At 43.1% G+C, this 9057-nt stretch overlaps 1 long non-coding RNA gene across 1 annotated transcript in view; it reads right to left on the minus strand.

Annotated features, from left to right (window-relative positions):
• Positions 1-7157, minus strand: part of LOC138156284 (uncharacterized) — a 36387-nt gene extending 29230 nt beyond the window's left edge. The window contains exon 1 of the long non-coding RNA XR_011167113.1: positions 7096-7157. This is a non-coding gene — a long non-coding RNA (uncharacterized lncRNA). The remainder of the gene's footprint in view (positions 1-7095) is intronic.
• Between the last annotated feature and the right edge of the window lie 1900 nt (positions 7158-9057).

Genomic DNA, 9057 nt, shown 5'->3' on the forward strand with positions numbered 1-9057 from the left:
AAGAAAGAAAGAAAGAAAGAAAGAAAGAAAGAAAGAAAGAAAGAAAGAAAGAAAGAAAGAAAGAAAGAAAGAAAGAAAGAAAGAAAGAAAAAGAAAAGTGGTAAAAGTATGCTTCAATTTGTATTCAAAGTTTTGTGAAGGTGGATAACATTTTTCATCATGGGTCATTTGGAACTGTCTTGGATCATTGTCTTGATCAGGGCAGCCAAGTCTTTCATATCTGATCATTGTTACAATGTTGCTGTTACTGTATACAATGTTCTCTGGTTCTGCTCACTTCACTTTGCATCAGTTCATGTAAATCTTTTTAGGTTTTTCTCAAACCTTATATATTTTCTCAAACCTTTATCATTCCTTATAGTACAATAATACTTCATTACAATCATAGATTGAAACTTGTCCAGTCATTCCTCAATCAATGGGCATCCCCTCAGTTTCCAATTCCACCAACAGTGCATTAGTGTCCCTATTTTTTCATGTCCTCTCCAGCATTTGCCATTTTCCTTTTCTGTCATGTTAGCCAATCTGGTGGGTGTAAGACAGTACCTCAGAGTGAAACAGGCATTTATTAAGCACTTTCTATGTGTCAGGCACCATGCTAAGTGGTTTACTATCTCATTTGATAAATCAAAAAGGTTGTTATTATTATCCTTATTTTATAATTAAGGAAACTGAGGCAAACAGAAGTGAAATGACTTGTCCAGGGTTACACCACCAGTAAGTGTCTGAATCTAGATTTGAATTAAGGTCTTCTTGACTTAAATACAATATTCTAGATGTGATCTGACAAGGGCAGTAGACAGTTTCATTTATTCAGGGTCACATGTACTCTGATACATATTCCTTTAATGTTGTTTTATGGTTTTTGTTTTTTTTTTTTGGCAAGGGAAAGACCATTATGTAGTAGCTGTTTTAAAGCAATAATACTTTACCAGGGTCTTTCCAATATGTTTTCCTTTACATTATTGTTGTCATCACATAAATCAATCTGCTTCTACTCTGTATCAAGTCAGACAAATCTCAAGGAGCTCCAAATTCTTCATTTATCATTTTCAACACCTGGGGCATTTATTAATTAATAAAGTAATTTTTGCCTGTAAATAGAAGGCAGCTAGGTAGCCCATGGGATAGAATGCTGGGCCAGGAATAAGGAGGCTCTGAGTTCAAAGTCAGTTTCAGACCTTGCTGAGTTTCCTCATCTGTAAAATTGGGATAATATTAGCACCTGTCTCACACGATTGCAGCAAGGATCAAATGAAATGATATTTGTAAAGCACTTTGTAAACCTCGAGGTGTTAAATAAATGCTAACTATTTAATAATAGGCATTGTTATATTAATGTTAATAACTATTGTTAATATTAATTCCTGTCTACAAATATCTTGCTTAGAATCATCATTTTTATTCTAGGATCAGAGGCATAGAACCAGAAGGGACCTCAGAGTCCAACCCTTCATTTTATGGAGAGGGAAACTGACATGTAGGAAGGTGAAGTGACTTACCTTAGATTCTTAGATGTTAAGCTAGAATGGACTTGAGACTATATCTACTTCCACCCTTTCATTTTGCAGATAAGGAGACTGAGGTAATAAAGTCAGAGTGGAGATTTGAACCCAGGTTTTCTGTCTCCAGAGGCAGGAATCTTTCCACTTGGACCATGCTTCCCGATATCCTCTTCATGATGAGAACTAGCTGGAATCCCACCTCTCCTACCTTCCTGGACAAATCATATAACTTATTTGTGCCTCAGTTTCCCCATCTGCAAAATGAGGGAGTTGGGCTGGTGAGATGGTGTCTAAGGTTCTTTCCAGTTCGACATTTATGCTCCTTATGATGCCTTGAGTGTTTTTATAGTTTACAAAGCACTTTTACCTCCAACCTTTCATTCATTTGATCCTCCCAAGGTCTCTAGGAGGAAAGCAGGGAGGGCAAGGATAATCACCCACATTTTATAGATGATAGAACTGAAATCATTGGCCTGGCTTGTATACCTTGGGCAATTTAATGGATTAGAGAAGGGAGGGGCTGGATGCATAGAGACTAAGTCACATCCTCTCTGAGCCTATTTTCTCATCTGGAAAATGGGCATGATTCCTGCCTAACTCACAGGGATATAGCAAGGATTCAGTGAGAGGAGGGTGGATAGGAGAGATTTTGGAGTTAAAATTCATCAAAGTTGTATACAGGGAAGAGAGTGGTGAGGGAGAGGGATTCAAAGAGAAAATGGACCTGAAAGAGCTTTGCAAATGGGAAAGTCCCTAAGAACAAAGGTATTTTTACTCCCATATCAGCCCCAAGCAGGCCTGAACCTGGTCATGGTGACTCAGAACAAATTTCATTGACAACCTTTTCAGCTGTGGATAAAGCAAAAAATTTAGGGAACCCAAGACTGAACCAGACCATTTTTTCCACTATCCTTCAGTTTCTCACTTTCCCTCACTCTCCACCCCCCCATACTCAAGTTTTAGCTCCCCAATATCTCTCCCATCCACTCCCTTTCTCAATATTCAGAAAACTTGCCACCCTAGTGAGGGTGTCCGTCACTCTAATGATGATAATGGTCTCCTAACTGGTCACCCTGCTGCCAGTCCCTCCCCTCTTTAGTCCATCACACAGCTGCCCAAATAATGTGGTGCTGGGCCTCGGGTCAGAAAGACCCGAGTTTCAATTAAGCCTGAGAAACTCACTAGCTGTATGACCCTGGACAAGTCCTTAACCACTCTCTGCTTCAGTTTCCTCAACTGTAAAATGGGGATAATAATACAGTCTACCTCCCAGTGTTACTGTGACGATACAATGAGATAATATAATTGAATATGAAATAATTATAACATAATTATGTTATAATAATATATGACACAATTATATTATTATGCTATAATTATAATATAATATTCTAACATAATAAAATGAGATAACATAATTATTCTGAACCATAAGATGCTATGAAAGGCTAGCAGTTATTATAAAAGCCCAGGTCTGACCATGTGACCAGTGGCACTCAGGCATTTTTCACGACTCTGTTGTATCCAGGATGAAATAGAAATTCTTTGTTTGGGATTTAGAGCCCTTCACAAAGTGGCTTCAGCCTCCCTTTTCAGATTGCTTTCCCTTCCGGGGCTCCGAGTTCCCACCACACTGGACTACTCACAGTTCCCTGAACTTAGCATTTCCTCTCCCTTCACTGTGATTTGCACAACATGTCCTAAAGCGTTCTTCCTCTAGTCACATTTCCTTTTTAGAATCCTTTTCTTCCTTTGAGATCATCTCTTGTAATAGATAGAGTACCCCGCCTGGAGTCGGGAAGGGCTAAGTTAGAATCTGACCTCAGAAACTTATTAACTGTGGGACCCTGGGCAAGTCACTTAACCCTGTTGACCTCAGTTTCCTCATTTGTAAAATGACTTGGAGAAGGAAATGGCAAAGCACTCCAGTGTCTTTGCTAAGAAGACCCCAAATGGGGTCACTCTCAAGTCAGCCATGAAGCCTTTCCTATCTGTGATCCCTCCTTACCTCCCACCTCCAGCTTTTGGAGCTCTCTCTTTTCTCAAACAATCTTATATTTAGGTGTCTGGGTAGTGCAGTGGATAGAGCCCTGGGGTCAGGAATTTGTCTCAGACCTTGAACTTGGCTGCCCAACCCACATCTCCTAAGTCAGCCCTCTTCTGGGCTTCTTCTAATGATGCCCTTCTAATTATATCACTACGGTGATTTTTTTTTTTAATCGAAATTCCTTCAGGAATCCATTTGGGGGCCAGAAACTATTTCATAGGCTTGGAGAGAAGCACCTGCGATACAATGTCAAGAGTGATAAACAGAGTCACGAGGCCTGGGTTCAAATCTAAACTTAAATATTTCCTAGCTATTAGGAACAGAAGCAAACTACTTGACTTTTCATTTTTCTCATCATTCAAGCAGAGAATAAAAACTCTTACCCTGCCTTGGGGTTGGGGGTGGAGGATTTAAAGGGAAACACTTTGTAAACAGCTCTAAAATAAAAGTTGTTATTATTAAGAGTTCATTGGTACTTTCTTTGATTTCCTCCCAGGCTTGAAAGAGGCCTCTCTGGGACCTCAAGGTTCCCTCCCCCACTTTCCTTCCTTATTTTGAGAACTGATATTCCTGGCAAACTAGGGTGGGTGACTGGATATTCTGGAATCCTAAGCTAACTTCAGCTAAAGTGGGAAGGGAGCCCTGGGAAGGGAAGGGCAGCTACTCAGCCATTGGCCTGAATGCCTGTTGGGACTCTCAGCAGGTTTCACTTTCCAATAAACGAAAGTCAGATAAACTCGGGCCCCCACTCTTACTGACCCCTAGTGACTTTTAACAGTCTGTGAACTGATTCAGGCGGGGAGAATGAAACAGAATCTGGAAGGCAATGTGTGAAATGACTACAATAAGGTCATTCAAAAAGAACATTAAGGTAAAACCTAACACTGTGCTTTTCACAAGTGGCCTTGGCCCTAGAGTAGATGGGAAGAAATACACCTCCCTCCTTTCACTGGAGAGGCTGGAGGCTCTGGGTGGGGAGTAGTCACTGTCAGGTGTGATCTCGCCTGATTTTCCGTGTTTTCTTTGTTTCAATGAGATGCTCCTTGAAGGAGGGTGGGCAGAAAGAAGGATATCCAGAAATGACAGCGCTTAAATGCCCCCTAATGATTCTCCCCATTGTTGGGGTATAGGGTGTGTTCAGGAGGTCTAGCACCTCTGGAGGGAGGATGGGCGATGGGCAGAGCCCTTCTGGGCTGCTCATCCCCTTGGGTGTCCACCAGCCCCCCAAATACTCCTACCTGTGACTCCAAGAAGCTGGGGCATGCCCAGCAGCCACAGCCTGCTAAGTAGCCTGGGCAAACGGGCTAAAGCAGTGTAAGACAGATAGACAGCACACAGGAGGGCTGCTAGCACAGTTTCACTCTTGATCTGGTCAGACAGGAAAGACACGGACAAGGGGTTGATAATCTTACTTTATTCTAGACTAGTTTTCTCAGAAGAGGTCGCTGATAATGGGAACATAACTCTTACAGCATTCCCTTATCACCCCTGTCGTCCAGCCAACAAGAAGACATACCACTATGGGGTCAGTCAAGACAGGCACAACTGTACATCCCCTAACTCCCCTCAAGCCTAATCATGCTTTAAAGATGAAATAAAGGGGCGGCTAGGTGGCACAGTGAATAGAGCACCGGCCCTAGATTCAGGAGGACCTGAGTTCAAATTCAACCTCAGACACTTAACACACTTACTAGCTGTGTGACCTTGGGCAAGTCCCTTAACCCCTATTGCACTCCAAAAAGCAAAAAAAAAAAGATGAAATAAAAAGGCATCATTAAAATTTTAAAAATTATCATAACAATCTAGCATGTTGTATCTGACTCTTTGAAACCTCATTTGAAGTTTTCTTTGCAAAGAGACTGGAGGGGTTTGCCTTCTCCAGCTCATTTTACAGATGAGGAAACTGAAGCAAGTGGGGTTAAGTGACTTGCCCAGGGTCACCCAACTAGTAAGTGTCTGAGGCTAGATTTTGTGGAGGTTTAGGGGTGCTGGGACCCCAAAATATCTATACTTCGGGTCCTGCTTGAATGAATTCGACCCAAGCCTTCTTTCAGCCAAAGTAAAACAAAATTTATTAAAGATCAGCCACATTGGGTAGACTCTTAAGAAATCCCACCATTGACTAGACTCTTAAGGAATCTGACCATTTTGTGATTCTTGTATTGACAAGCAGGCCAGATAGAATCTGAGCTAGATTGAATCTCAGCCCCTTCATGGAGGCAAGATGGATTTTATATGCAGAAAGACTGTGGGAGGGATCTAGGGGTGGTCTAGTAGTGTGGGGTGACTGGAGGAGGGATCCAGGAACCAAGAGAATGGGATTAAGGGTGGGAAGTACTGACGGCTACCTGGACATAACCAAAGAGGGCCAGGCTAGGTTAAGGGTAAATGAGATTTGGACATAGTGATGATGGAAGGCGTATGACTTCAGGGAATGCCAGATCAAGTGGGAAGATTCAAGGAGAGTTCAAGGGGGTTCCCAAAGCCTATACCCCATAAATTTGAACTTGGGAAGATGTATTTTCCTGACTCCAGGCCTGGCATTCTATCCACTGTGACATCTAAGAAGACCTGAGTTCAAATCCAGCCTCAGACACTTGGGTGACCCTGGGCAAGTCACTTAACCCCATTTTGCCTCATTTGTAAAATAACCTGGAGAAGGAAATGGAAAATCATTTCAATATCTCTTCCAAGAAAATGGGGTAGAAAAGAGTCAGATATGATTGGAAAATGACTAATTCCCAGAAACTAGCTGACTAGTTCCCAACCATTCAGAGAGAGATCTAAGAGGATTCTTCTATATCTGATGAAAGATCTCCCAGACTGCTTAGAAGAAATACTAGTAAGTGGCATCATCACTGAATAACAGAATGTATGCATCACCCATAGTGGGAGGGTGGGTGGCCCTAAGAAAAGTTCAACAATGCGGAGGTGTGTAGATCACCCTTCTTTGAACAAAGGACTCAAGTGGACCAGTACAGTATATATTCACAGTGTGTGAAATACCGTGGATTGTCAGGTGGGCAGCCAGCGGTTTTTGGGCTAGCACAGAGTATGGTCCCAGAGTTCCATGTCTGAGGAAGACAAGGAAAAGCCACTGACTCCAGGGTTGTTGCTATTTACTTTGCCACCTAGCTGCCCCAGACCATTCTTTTATTAATGACATTATGCTAGGGCAGCTAGGTGTTGCAGTGAATAGAGTATCTGCCCTGGAGTCAGGAGAACCTGAGTTCAAATCCAGACGCAGATACTTGACACACTAGCCGTGTGACCTTGGGCAAGTCACTGAACCCCAATTGCCCTGCATTCCCCCCTCCAAAACAAAACAAAATAACACCATGCTGGCCTTATTAATAAAATGATTAAATTACCCCAAAACTATGTCTCTCAGCAACTTTATAATTGTCACAATGACTTCATTGTCTCCGGCAAGACACTGGGGGAACACGATGGAGGTGATTCCTCCACCTGATGGCTTTTCCCTGCCCCCACCTTTCTCTCCCTTTATCAAAGTCTCACTCAGGAGAATCTAGAGTCACCTACCTCTTCCAACTGCCAGGGACCAGGATCCCTCCTTTCCCAAGCTCTTCCCAATAATGCCTCTCACTAGATGCCTTAAGTAATCAATCTCCACCAATAAGGAGAGAATTATACAAATGATCTTTGGGCCTCAGATTTTACTCATTTAATCCTGGAGATAATAGACATCCTTGGGCTCTTATGTAGTGGGGGGGTCACATGGTGACCCGAGCATCAGGAAAACCAGTTAGCAGCTTCCCCTGAGACTCAGTTTCCTACCCTGCCAGATGGGGGTGGATCACAAGGTCCCCACCTCACAGGGCTATTGTGACAGACAAGACACAGATGATTCCAGCTCTGCCATTGACTTCCTGTGTGACCCACATGAAGTTACTTAAACTGGGCCTTAACGCTGGGCCAAGTTGGCAAAAACACAGATCAGAGCCACAGGGTGGAACTCTGGCTGCATTTCCAGCCCCAAAACGATGATGATTCTCCAGTCAAACTTTAAAAGAGCCAGTTAAATATCAGCTGTGATTATAATTGCTTCTAGGGTAAAGCACCAGGCTGTTAGGGTGGGGACGGGCACCCAGTTACAGAGCCTAAACCAGAGTTTCTTAACCTGGGATTTGGGAATTGGAAAGGAAAAAAAAACCAATATCTTTATTTTCACTATCATGGGTTTACTATATTTTTCTTTTCAGCATTTGAAAACATGATTCTGAGGTGTCTACCAGGAACCACCCAAGGGATCCAGGACATAGGAAAGGTGAAAAACTCTTGGCTTAAGAGAACTCCAGGAAGGGAATCCTGGGGCCAAGAGAGGAAGGCTGGGTTGGGCTTTATTTGCCAAGGTTCTGTGAAAATGGGCCTATTTTTAAACCTGTACCTGGGGAGAGTGACCTTTCACCTTAGCCTGAGGTTAATCCAAGGTGCACACAGGGGTGGGGGAGGAAGAAGGTAGAACAGGCTTGTGCTGAGTGAGTCACCTTAGAAAACTCTCCTGGGTAGTCAAACCAGTTGGTCTGCCAGGTTTCTGCTTCTCTCTTTAACCCTGTACAGTCTGACAGCAACTCTTTAGCCATGCAAGAGCCTGGGAACCAGGCCTGGCAGCCAGGAGACCCCTGGAGCTAGTCCTGTCTGTCTTCACTCACTGTGTGTTCTTGGGCCATTGGGTAACCATCACTTCCCTTTCTGTGGACCTTAATTTAGATCTGTAACTGGAAGAATTCTGCTTTTGGGGGTTTTTTTTTGGGTCCCATCCTGTGATTTTTAAGATAACTTCCTCTGACAAGGAAGTCCTTATGCCAGTATATATTAATACCTGCTTGGCAACTTGTAGGTTTGCAGGGGTGGGGAACTTAGGGCCTCACACACAAGTTCCCCACCCCTGGAGGGGGTTAAGTGACTTGCCCAAAGCACCATCAATTCAAAGCTGAGATCATCAAATCCAATCCCTTTTACAGATAGGGAAACTGAGGCACTGGGATGCTTAGGGATTTGCCCAGGGTCACATGGGGGGGATGTGTCAGAGGCAGGATTAGAACTCAGATCATCCTGACTCAGACCAGCTGTCCATCTACTTTTCCTTGTTCTCTCTCTGGTCATGGAATCATAGATTTAGCTCTAGAAAGGCTGGTAAAGGCTAACAGTTCAACTCCCCACATTTTACAAAGGAGGAAATTGAAGACCATAAAAGGTAGTTACATGTCCTAGTTCATACAGTTACTCTCTTAAAGGATTTACATCTGAAAGGGACCTGGGAGACTAGAAGAACAAAATCCCCTCAACTGAAATAAGGAAGCTCAGGAAAGAGTTAGAGGAAGAGAAGGAGCTCTGAAAGGACCTCAGAAAATCCTTGGGTCCGATCTGCTCATTTTAGAGATGTGGGTTTGTTGTTGTGAGTGGCTGCAGTCGTGTCCAGCTCTCTGTGGCCCTTTGGGGGTTTTTCTTGGCAGAGATCCTAGAATGGTTGCCCATTTCCTT

Source organism: Petaurus breviceps, unplaced genomic scaffold (assembly GCF_028583685.1).
Source record: "Petaurus breviceps papuanus isolate PSGF00001 unplaced genomic scaffold, PetGlider_PUasm1.0 99, whole genome shotgun sequence".
Lineage (NCBI taxonomy): Eukaryota > Metazoa > Chordata > Mammalia > Diprotodontia > Petauridae > Petaurus > Petaurus breviceps.